A 13,036-nucleotide genomic window follows, 5' to 3' on the forward strand; every position below is an offset into this window, starting at 1 on the left:
AGAAATGATTTGGGGTGGAAAGAATACCAATATTCATTTGCCACACCAAGGGGCAAGGGTATGAAAGGAAGAGTCGGTTATCCACTTTTGAGAGGTAGACATATGAAAAGAGATACTGAAATGCACTTGCAGTGGCATTGCAGCACTCCTACCTTTTCTGAATTCTTGAATACACAAGATGGAGGTATGCATATCTTATTGGCCACTAGTGCTCAGTTTCAGTTGCTCAAACACAAAGATAATGCAAAGTATAATCTTACCATTAATTTTTAGCTTCATTGAAGCACAGCAATGATAGCACCGGGACACTAATCAGAATCACCTAAAAGAGGACTTTTTGCCATGCTTGCATACTGCATTCGCTTACATAATGCATTCAGTCCCATGGTCATAGCTAGGGGTATTCATGTGTATTCACATGAACACATGAATACCCATGATTTTATATAGAAATTTAGTATATATCATGTAGTATTAATACATGTATAAAAACCAGAATATTACTCCATGGTTCAGGCTTAAAGGAATTTCAATAAGAGCACAGTAATTTTTCTTCACTTTCATGTTGATATTTTTGTGGTATGTATTGTATTGGTCAAATAAAAAGCACAGTGAATACCCAGCTGTTAAATTCTGGCTATGCCACTCTTAAGAATACACCATATGGATCCTTAAATGGACAAATTGTGTGAAATAAGAAAACACTCACATAGTGACACAAATCAACATTTCTGTGATAGAGGCTCAGATGAATTATGTGAAACAGGAGAACACTCACATTGATCAACATTCCTTTCTACAAAGACTGAGCACAGATGTTTAGTACATTATTGCAACGCTACGAGGTTCTGTGAACATGTGAAGCAGAAAAAATATGTGACTCTGCACGGAAGCGTCCACCTCTGTCACACGTCATCCCCGGGGCCGTCGAGGGCCTTGAGGCCCTCGGCCACCGCCCGCGCGCGGTTCTGCGCTTGCCTCTCCACCGCCACGAAGTAGAGGCCTGTACGGAAACACCAGAGGAGCGAGACCGCGGCAACGGGGAGAAGTGGTTAGGGGAAGAAGACCGCGACGGAATGGGAGCAGAATAGCAGGGGGTAGGGCTTTTAGGTACGGGCGCTTACTCATGGCGCTGCCTCCCTAGGATGCGCTGCGACCACCTGTCTCCCACCACGCCCCGGCCTCCCAGCCCCATCCTCCGGCAAAGCCGCTCGCTTCGACTTGGGCTCTGTCGTCTCTGTCGCCGACCGCTCCGGCTGTTCGCGGCGTGCGTGCGCGCCCGATGAATGGGCTCTACGTGTGAGATCTCAGCCTTTTGGGCTTGGGGCGTTGAGAGAGGAGCGCTGCGGCCTGGATATAATCGAGGGGGGGGGGGGGGGGGGGGGGGGGGGGGGGGGGGGGGGGGGGGGGGGGGGTAAATGTCCATTTAACCTCCTCCAACTTTCCTTTTAAAAAAAATCCTCCAACTTTCGCTCGAAATTCGATCCAAACTTCCTCCACTAGATGAAAAACCGGTACCTGAGATCCTTTTTTAAAACACGTTGAATTTACACATTGGATGGTTTTAATTGTGGTTTTATCCCATACGGCGCCACATCACCCCCCAAGGAAAAATCAGGCTACTTTGATAGTTTAGGGTCAAACAAGCTTTATGAAAAAAGTTAAATAAATAATTTTTCAAAAAAAACATCCAACTGTTTCTTTCTGGAAAAGTTATTATGCAATTAAAAATCCTAAAATCTGATCCAAACTTTAAAAATCATTGAAGATTTGCTTTAGCTTGGAAAATATAAAAGTATGAAACCAGTTTTAAACTTTTGCTAAAATCATGTTCTATCTTATGGTGCTTATCTTAGAATTACCAGACTCTTACAAAATATCCTTTTGGTATTTATTTACTAGCATATCTATTTTAATTAGTCTACATTGATCACTCAAATTATGTAGAAAGCAAAGTAACTTCGACAACACAAGTATAATCTATGTTGTCACAGCTACATCTAGTGTTATGGGCGTATGGCCTATACAACGCTCCACCTCATGTAGCAAGGACGAGGTGGAAGGCCCAAAACATAAAATGCTTTGCATTACCATCTGCTAATATCACATATAATTTAGAATTTCAGATCACGTGTGAGAAGTTCGTGCATCATCCTTCAACAGGACCAATGCTAGTATGCTACCCAAAAAGAGTAGATTAAATCAGATGTTGTCTAGCAAGTGGCAACGCGCATCCACACCTTTTCTTGAAGGGAAAAAAAAAGAAAAGAACATCCACCTTATTGGCCATCAATGTTTTCAAGTCGTTCAGTCGAACCTAGTCGCCATGGGACCGACCAGAAGACTAATCGCGATTAGTCATCGATCAGGACGATTAGTCGAACCTAGTCGACCCCTGGTCGTCCTGTATATCAGGATATATATACCTACTATATATATACACCTATATATACTATATAGTATACACAATAAAGCAAGCATCAAGAGCATCTCTGTCTCCTACTGAGTTTAGGTGGTGACTTACTTGTGGGAGTTGTTTTCTTTTCTTTTCTGCCATGTCCATAGGTCCATATTCCTGTCCCAAACTCCATTTCTTTGCTGACTTGCTGCTGAAAGCCTAAAATACCAAAAAAGACCATAATTAGCAACACTAATGTAGTCTTGATCTTGACACAGCTCAACAGCAGCACTACTACAGTAGCAAGCACTGTTGCAGTAGCAAGCACTGCTGCAGTAGCAAGCACTGCTGCAGTAGCAAATAACTAGCATTTAGCAAACAAGTTCAGTACACATAAGCTAAAGTGTTCAAGTTCAATACACATAAGTTAAACTGCTAAAGTGTTCAACACAGTCACAAACATTGACATCTAATTTAACAGTCCAACAAAAGTAGGCAACTAGCCATCTAATTAAGCAAATCAACATTAAAAGTGAAGCCTCCATCTCCATCTCCAGTTGGTCCATCTCCAGTTTCAGTTAGTGCAGATTCTTCATCCTCCTCCATTGCTATTGCTGAATCTACATGCTGATCTTGGTCTTCATAATCAACTTCATCAATATCTTGAGTCAGAGTCACTATGTTCCTTGGACGCTTCCTGTTCCTATCATAAGTACGCCTCACAGGAGCAGCAACAGCAGCATGAGTAGCAGCAGCCCTAGGCAAGTTACGTCCCTCTAGACCCTGAGTTGCACCAATAGCCTCATCCACAACAGCCCAAGTCATAGCATCGCCACCACATTCCTGAACTGGTTCTGGTTTATAATTTTCATTGACCCATTCATTTTCCCAATGAAATTCATCTAGCAAGAGTGGATTGCATATCTTTCTTTTGAAACCCAGCTCTCTATTTTTTTTAATCTGTTTTCCTTCTTGCGGTTATAACTGACATATACCAACTTATTTAACCTTTGGTGCTCTAATTGGTTTCTCTTTTTTGTATGGACCTACACAAAATATAATGCAGAATCACATATCAATATTACTAGTTTACTACCATACTTAATTACTCAGCAGTAGTACACTAGCACTTACAGCAGAAAATTCACTCCAACTACGCTCGCATCCAGATGCAGCGCAACAAAGGCTAACAATCCTTTTTGCTAAACATTGGAGCTCATATGTGAGGCCACCATATGCACCCCACCAAAGCACTGTAATTTCCATAATTCTATTTCAAACATAGAATTCCATTATTAGGTCATTGCTGATTGCTTTTAGAAAAAGAGAAGGAAATAGTTATTAGAGAACTTACTAGGATTTTTTCTATCTCTGTCTCTTATTGCTCCTAACTGTGAGAAGGATTCGCCTTCAGCCCTCTCATAGTCTTCTGCCTGCTTGCTTATCTTGTTCTGCTCCTCATCATCAGTCACCATCTTCCACATAACTTGATTAAACATGATTCTCAGCCTTCCTGCTTGTCTCCTATCCTTTTCCTTTAGGGCAAAGAACTTGCTTGGATTCAAGTATAGGGCTGCTCCATACAGCTATTGCTCCATTTGGTTTTCCCATCTGTTATCATAGTATTTTAGTACCTCTTTGAGTAAATCTGGTTTGCGTTGCAAAGAATCCTTGATTGCGGCCTTTACAACATCCATGGCTGCCATAATCTCAGGAGCTGCTGGTGTCTCATCTCCATCTACTATCCTTAGAGCTACAAGAAGTGGTTGTGAAGCTCTTAAGCATAATTCCACTTTATTCCAAAATGGCATTGAAAGGATAATGTTCTCAACTCGCCGGCCTTCTTGAGTGGTAGAGAAACTAGTAGCATGCCATTCATCACTAACCACTAAATTCCTCAATCCACTCCTGTTCTTATGCAGGCTTGCCAATGTGAGAAATGAAGTGGCAAAGTGAGTTACAACTGGCCTCACAAGATCTCCAATCTTATTTCGCATTAGATCTAGAACCCTCCCATGCTTGTACATGAATCTGGTCATCTTCTGTGCCATGTTGATGCAAGTGTGGAATTCCTTGATCTTCCTAATATCCTCCAACAACAAATCAAAGCAATGGGCTGCACATGGTGTCCAAAATAGATGTGGGATCCTCTCCATTAAAAGCCTCCCTACTGCCTTGAAGTTGGCTCCATTGTCAGTGACAATCTACACCACCTGTTCCTTCCCAACCTTATCAGTTTGCTTCTCCAACAAGTCAGCCAACATATTCGCATTTGCTATCTCACTTGAAGCATCAACAGACCCTAGAAAGAAAGTCCCTGTTGGACTTTAGCAAGGAAATTGATGAGATGGCGGTGGCTTGTGTCAGTCCACCCATCGGACATTATGGTGCAACCATATTCCTTCCAAGCCTCCTCATGCTTCTTCCTCAACTCCACTATTCTATTCACAACTCTTTCAAGCAGCGGAGTCCTAACATCATGATATGATGGTGAGCGGTACCCAGGACCATATTGTCCAATTGACTCAAGCAAAACTTCCTAGCTTCTTGAATTAATGACGTTCAATGGAATGTGATTCTCATAAAAGAAATCAACAACATGATCATCAACAATTACTTTGGCCTCCTTATTTTTCTTTGTGCACTACTCAAGTGTAGGTTGACTTTGCTTGGATTTGTGCCTCTCTGCAACTACTTCTTCTGGTGACTTGCAAAGCATGGAACTCACTGACCTGGATTGTTTTTGAGTTGCTGGTTTTGCTGCAGCAGATATAGTGAAAGAAGTGATGGCAGCCTGAGCAATCTTCTTCTTGGCTTGCTTAATTTTTGTTCCAGAACTTGGTACTGGTACAGCTGCAGGTTCTTCTGCACCAGCAACATCTTGTTCATCTTCATCTTCTACAGGTACCTCCATAAGAACAGTCCTTGAACTCTTTTTCAGATAAACAACTATCTCCTTCCTAACTATTGCTAGAGTATTAGGACATTTTATTGCATCTCCATACCCCCAACAAGGTGCTGCTTGAATCTGCATATTCCGGATGGGACTATCTTCCTGCAAAATATGCACTACACAAAGTCCTTCTTGGAAGGATATGGCTGAAAGGATCAAGATGCCCAAGAGGGGGGGGGGGTGAATTGGGCTAATTCTAAATTTTCTTGCAATAATCAAATCCTATGGATAGCCCAATTAACCCCTTGTGCCTAGAAAAGTGTTTCTATCAAATCAACGCACAAATGACTTGCACCCTATGTTCCAAACTTACTCTAGCATAGCAATTCTATGAATGTAGAACAAGTATTGAATTGCTCAAAGTAAATACTCAAAGTAAATAGGGAGAGAAAGGAACGCGGCGATGTTTTTCCGAGGTATCGGAGAGTCGCCACTCCCCACTAGTCCTCGTTGGAGCACCCGCACAAGGGTGTAGCTCCCCCTTGATCCGCGCAAGGATCAAGTGCTCTCTACGGGTTGATTCTTCAATACTCCGTCGCGGCGAATCACCCAAAGCCGCTCACAACTTGAGTTGGGTCACCCACAAGCTCCGCCGGGTGATCACCAAGCTCCCAATCACCACCAAGCCGTCTAGGTGATGGCGATCACCAAGAGTAACAAGCACGAACTCTCACTTGACCACGCGAAGCCTAATGAGAAGATGGATGCACACTTGTCTACTCTTGATTCACTAATGAGGTTTCACTCTTGGATTCTCAAATCACAAACACCTCACTAGGACCTTGCTCTTCTTGGCACTCACAAACGTGTTTCTCAGCTGTTGGAATGAGCAAAAGTACCTCCACTCATGAGTGGAGCTTCTATTTATAAGGCAGCCTGAAAAATGAACCGTTATGAGCTTCTACGGGGTGACCGGACGCTCCGATCGTTTTGACCGGACGCTCCGGTCAGTTCAACCCGCGAACAGTTTTCAAGTAATGACCGGACGCTATCAGGGTCCGGTCAGTACCGACCGGACGCGTCCGGTCGCTCTTGGATGCTTACTGTAAACGACCGGACGCTGGATACTCAGGGTCCGGTCACCACTGATCGGACGCGTTCGGTCGCACTTTCTCAAGTCTGGACCCTTACTGGAGTCGACCGGACGCTGGCCCTCAGCGTCCGGTCACATGACCTTCCAGCGTCCGGTCACACCAGACTTGTTCTTCATGGTCAAATAAACTGACCGGACCCTGCGGCCAGCGTCCGGTCGCACCGGAGCCAGCGTCCGGTCAGTATTTGACCCTCCATTCACTTCCAACTTTCAATCATATGTGAATGAAGGTTGTTCCATAGGATCTTAGGCATTCATAGGAGCTACCTAGAGCTAGTTTTAACAAGTGTGCACCACACCTAACTCACTAGACTCAACTAGGTCAAGCTACCCGTTCATACCCCCCTTCATAGTACGGCCAAAGGAAAAACAAAGTCCTAAACTACTCTAAGTGTCTCTCCAACTTCAATTGACACTTAGAACTAGTTATCCTTAACCTTGTCATCCATCCTTTGAAAATCGAAACGATTTCCATCGTAGGGGAATGACAACCTCGATTGCCCAATCGATCTCCATTACCATGACCTAACTTAATTGCCTCTGCAAAACGCACTTTAGTCATAGTAGTCTTGTATTGACATTAATCACCGAAATCCACTTAGGGGCCTAGATGCTTTCAATCTCCCCCTTTTTGGTGATTGATGACAATACCACCTCGAGTATGTTATGGAGTGAGGTTTTTGACAGGCTTGGTTCATATAAGCTTTTGTCGATAAGAACAAAAGAGTTAGACAAGCTTATATGACCCAAGCCAACACAATGTACTCAAAGAATATGAATTAAGCATGAGTACAAGTGACAAAGCTCATTTGCTTCGAAGTATAAACGCGGAAGCAAAAGCAAATGATCATAACAGAAGTGATATGACATAGAGATAATGCAAAGTGGAAATCACACATGTCACATATCACAATCACGTAGATAGCACTATCACATATATATAATAGTATGCATGAAAGTAAACATAGTGTATCACACAAATTAAACTCCAAATGTATATAATAAGCTAATACTATATAACTAGCTCCCCCTAAATGTAGCTCCCCCTGAGACTACATACTCGAACACCCTCTCCCCCTTTGGCGTCAAACACCAAAACCTAAGGGTCGGTCGGTGGGGCTGCAGCGGACGAGTCGGGCGCTGAAGTACGTGGAGCAAGATGGAACTGGGCGCCATCATCATCTGACCCTGAGCTCTGAACTGACTGACCCTCTGAAGCAGGAAGTGTCGCTGAAGCGGTCTGGGTCTGAGCTGGGGCTGGTGCTGCCTATGAAGCTGCTAGTATGTCTGTCGTAGGATCTGACGAGGCGACAGACGAGGGGAGCCTCTGAGTAATCACTACGACTGGAGCTGCTGTAGACGGACCGGCGGTATGCATATGAGGCAGAGTAGGCATGCCGGTCAACTCGCTGAAGGATGCTCCAAGACTCCTAGAGACTGACGTCTTAGGCACGAATAGCGAGGAAGACTGCTCTGGTGTGAAGCCCGTCTGAAATGGAGTGAACTGCGGGGCTACCACGGGTGAGGCTAACCACTGGGACACCTGTATAGGAGGTGAAGCAAACTGAGCTGGAGGTTGTCCCTGACTCTAGAGCCCACTGGGCTGTACTGCTGGAGTCGTCGAAGTGGTAGGAGACTGTGCAAGCTGGGGCGAAGGCTGTGGTAGAGGGATCCCAATGGCTGTCACTACATGCTGCATGAATCCCATGAGCTGCTGCTGCATAAGTAACTGCTGGTGCTAAAGGAGCTGCTGCTGCCGCTAAAACTCGTCCTGACGAGCCTGAAACTGTGTGAAGTTGGCAGCTGTCTCCTGTGCCTGTCGTGTCTGATCCTGCTGCATCCGCTCAAGAATAGCAATGAGAGCGGGGTCTGTCTACGGAGCAGGTAGAGTAGAACTGGAGCTACCGGCCTCTGCATCGTGTCTACGTGGAGGCATCTGAGGTATAGGCTGGTAGTCATCGTCAGAGCTGTCACTATACTCGCTCACCTCCTGCTGTGCCTCTAGCTCCTCCTCCTCAGTGGCTGCAATCCCTCTGATGATCTCATCCTGCTGAGCTGCGGACTCTAGCACGTCGGGACGATGGCTAGGCTGTCTGGGTGCCTGAGGAGTGGTGTGCTTGATCCTCTGTGATAGGTTGTAAGCTGGGAACTCTATGGTGGCACCTGTATACTCATCCATCATGCCAGGGGGCTTATCAAGCACTACTCTATGGATGAGGAACGTGATCCAGTGAGCATAGGGAAGCTGCCTGCGACCCTTGAATCCCTCAGCTATAGTATCCTCCATCTCTGAAAGCAGGAGATCCTAGATATCAAATACTGTCTGCTGCATGATGGCATTGATAAGCCAGAGCTGTAAGCGAGTCAGACCCTCCCTATATCCCAACCTAGGAAGCAGTGTCCTCCTGATGATGGCCTCTAGTACCCTAGCTGTAGGAGTCAAGTCACTGGGGTTCCTGCTCGACCCCTCTCCAAACGGTTCCTTGAAGCAATGTCGCACTAAATCTGTAGGGGGCACCAACCCTCCATGAGGACACCTGGGAGGCTCCTGCTGTCCATAACAGACCTCATGCATCTTGATAGGCTGCTCCTGTAGCCTCAGTATCTCTCTGGCTCTGCCACTCGTCACTCTGTAGTCTTTGCCTTTGAAGGCAAAGTGAATGAATCTGTGATGTGGATCGATGTAGAGCGAGGCATAAAACTGACGGACCCAAGATGGTACATATATCCCTGTCCGTCCAATCAGATCTGACAGTCCTGGCAAATATGACAAGTATGGCCGAATGCTCTCTCCGGCTGCTGCCACAATAGACTCTATCTGACAGACTCTCTGAGATCTAAACACTACCCCACTGTTGAGATAAGCATTGTAGAAATTCTCCTGCAGTGGCGTGTAGAAACCCTCAGCTGCTCTCTCATCCCTCCTCGGAGGAAACCAAACCTCAAACTCAACAAATCGCAGCTGCTGAACCTGTCTGGCGGTGGCGGCCCTCAAGTCGAGGTGAACCACTGGAGGCGGACCCTGAGGTCTGGGCGGAGGACGTGAACCTCTGCGCTGTGTAACTGGCCTCGGTGGAACTATAGCACTGGTACGACTCGAGCGGCGTAGCTGAGGTGCTGGCTCGGTCTCCTAACCCTCCTGAGTCTCCTGGGCTGGCTGAGGCTCTGCTAGTGGGGGCTGCTGCTGAGCTAACGGACCCTCCTCAATGGCAACCCGTCGTCCTGCAAACGTGGCAGTCCCAGCTAGACTCCCGTGACGATGCTCAACGTCCTCAATCGCAGCTCTCAGTGCTGGTGAAACCGGCTGATCTGCAATGACAACTCTGCTGTGGGCACCACGTCTCTCGGCACACTCTACGGCCTCTGCAACAGCTGCTGCTCTCGCTGTCTCTGCATCGGGGTACTTCCGCTTCTTGGATGTCACCTGCTTGGTTGACTTGCCCTTAGATCCGGCTAGCTGGTGAGGCAGGGGCCTCCGATCATCATCACCTGGGCCACCACCAACGTTCTTATTGTGAGCCATCTGAGCTAACAAGATGGTGAACTGCCGCTGATGAAGATCAACTGTCAAACTGCCGCTTTCGAGGCTTGGCCTCGATCCTTACTCGCAAGCTTGGCTCTGAGTTGACTGCCAACTGCCACAAGAACCACAACGGAACCGACTCGCTGCATGATAGAATAGATGGATATACAAGTAAATACCATATGTCTAATAGATGCGAAACCCTAATAGAGAAAGCAATGTAGATGCGAATTTGAATCGAATGGCTTTCTACCTGACGATCCGTGAACTGAGAAAAGATAAGGCGACACGCGGGGGATCCTCGGAACCGGGCTAGGGTTAGGGTAAAAGTCCTGAATGTAATGGGGAATCAGAGACTGCAATTTGATCTAGGTCATTGAGAAGATCAAGATTGAAAAATTAGGTCTTACCAACAATGAAAGAGACACTGGCGCGGATGAGCAGTGGCGGCAAGGGAGGCTCGGTGGCTGTGATGGGCAGGCGCGGGGTTGTGCTGGAAAGCTCGGGCGAAGCTGGCTGGTCGGCGGCGCGGCGAGCTTGGGCGCAAGGTGGCCGGCGCGGTGCTGCAGAGGCGCGACGAGGCAGTAGCTCGGTGGCGCGACGAGCTTGGGCGCGAGGAGGCGGCGGCGCGACTTGGCGGCTGCTCAGGCTAGGGCATGGCAGGATGCAGACAGAGGACGCGGTGATACGGTTAAGTAATCCCCCAAAACGCGACAGAAAAGGAAATGAGGAAAACAGTCCTGAAGCCGCGCGAGATCCACTGACCGGACGCTCCGGTGATAGCGACCGGACGCTACCACCCAGCGTCCGGTCGATTCCAGAGAGGTCCAAATCCTCTGGAATCGGGACCGGACGCGTCCGGTGGTCCATGACCGGACGCAGGCAGGGTCCGGTCAGTACAACTTGGTCTTCCTTCGATCGACCGGACACTGAACCCTTCCTGACCGGACGCACAGACGTAGCGTCCGGTCACTCCTTCACCAGCAGTTCACCTCCTGTGAACTGACCGGACGCTGGACAGCAGCGTCCGGTGCAGCGTCCGGTGCACCTTTTCCAGCAAATCTTCAAACTTCCTTCGCGCTGCCTATTCCCAATCAAGTCCCAACTTGAGTAAGATCCAAATAAACACCCATTGGGACTGATGTGAGTGACCTCTCTCAAACCCTCATATTTTTCAAAATATTTTGCCTTAGGCTATAATTTTTTTAAGAAAATAGGCAACAAGAGGGCAAATGGAACAAAACGACAAAACAACATTCATGCATATGCAATACTTGTAAGTAAATCTAGTTGCTTGTCAAGTTTGATCCAAGGTTAAGCTTCTTCACACACTTTTCGGCGGTTATCTTAACCATGTTAGACAAGCCCTATGTGCATTGCCACAAATTAAACATGTTGTATATTACAATGAATGCAAGGGACAACACAAGCTCAATTTTTAGTGAAGTTACTAAAATCAAGTACATTGAGCTCATTCCGCAATCTATAAAATGTAGCCTCATCTAGCGGTTTAGTGAAGATATCCGCTAATTGATCTTCGGATCTTACACCTTCTAGTGATATATCATTTTTACCCACATGATCTCTTAGAAAGTGATGGCGGATATCTATATGCTTGGTGTGAGAGTGTTGAACCGGATTATTTGCAAGTTTTACCGCACTTTCATTGTCGCACAAAAGAGGTACTTTCTCTAGAACTACTCCATAGTCTAGCAAAGTTTGTTTCATGTATAATATTTGTGCACAACAAGCACCTGCGGCAATGTATTCCGCTTCGGCGGTGGACAAAGCCACACTATTTTGTTTCTTAGAGGACCAAGACACAAGTGATCTACCAAGCAAATGGCACCCTCCGGATGTGCTTTTTCTATCAACTTTGCATCCGACGTAATCCGAATCGGAATAGCCAATTAATTCAAATAAAGCTCCTTTGGGATACCAAAGACCAATGCTTGGTGTGTGCTTAAGATACCTAAGGATTCTTTTTATGGCAATTAAATGTGTTTCCTTAGGACTAGCTTGAAATCTAGCACACATACACACACTAAACATGATGTCGGGCCTAGATGCGGTTAAATATAACAAGCTACCAATTATAGAACGGTAGAGAGTTTGATCAACTGGGTTATCTCCCTCATCTAGGTCGAGATGTCCATTTGTAGGCATTGGTGTCTTGATTGGCTTACATTCATCCATCTTGAATCTCTTGAGAAGATCTTTTGTGTATTTCTCTTGAGAGATGAAGATGCCTTCTTTCATTTGCTTGACTTGAAAACCAAGAAAGAATGTAAGCTCACCAATCATTGACATCTCGAACTCCTTCGACATCAATTCACCAAATTCTTTGCATGAGTCTTCATTTGATGATCCAAAGATGATATCATCAACATATACTTGACAAATGAAGATATGCCCATCAAGCTTCTTGGTGAATAGTGTGGTGTCGACCTTCCCAATGGTGAAGCCCTTCTCAATGAGAAAGTCCCGAAGGCGCTCATACCAAGCTCTTGGGGCTTGCTTAAGCCCATATAGTGCCTTGGACAACCTATAAACATGATTAGGATATCTAGGGTCTTCAAACCCAGGAGGTTGATCAACATAGACTAGTTCATTAATAAAGCCATTTAAGAATGCACTTTTCACATCCATTTGATATAGTTTCATTTCATGATGTGATGCATATGCAAGAAGGATACGGATGGCTTCTAATCTTGCAACCGGTGCAAAGGTCTCTCCAAAATCCAAACCTTCAACTTGAGAGAACCCCTTTGCAACTAGTCTTGCCTTGTTCCTCACAACAACACCTTGATCATCTTGCTTGTTGCAGAACACCCACTTCGTTCCAATGACTCTTGCACCTTTTGGTCGCTCTTCAAGAGTCCAAACTTCATTGCGAGTGAAATTGTTCAACTCTTCATGCATGGCATTGATCCAATCCGGATCTTTAAGAGCTTCTTCTACCTTGGTAGGCTCATAGCAAGAGACAAAAGAGTGATGAGCAATAAATGAAGTAAGTTTTTGAGATCGAGTCATCACACCCTTTGTTGGACTCCCTATGATGAGATCTTT

General features: G+C 45.9%; 1 long non-coding RNA gene across 1 annotated transcript; it reads right to left on the bottom strand.

The window, feature by feature from the left end:
* Positions 1 to 710: 710 nt before the first annotated feature.
* On the bottom strand, positions 711 to 1,331 carry LOC136462959 (uncharacterized). Its single transcript, XR_010760855.1, has 2 exons — positions 1,125 to 1,331; positions 711 to 1,003 (listed from the first exon to the last, which is right to left on the bottom strand). It is a non-coding gene; the product is annotated as an uncharacterized lncRNA (long non-coding RNA).
* Positions 1,332 to 13,036: the final 11,705 nt, after the last annotated feature.

This window comes from Miscanthus floridulus, chromosome 7 (genome assembly GCF_019320115.1).
Source record: "Miscanthus floridulus cultivar M001 chromosome 7, ASM1932011v1, whole genome shotgun sequence".
Lineage (NCBI taxonomy): Eukaryota > Viridiplantae > Streptophyta > Magnoliopsida > Poales > Poaceae > Miscanthus > Miscanthus floridulus.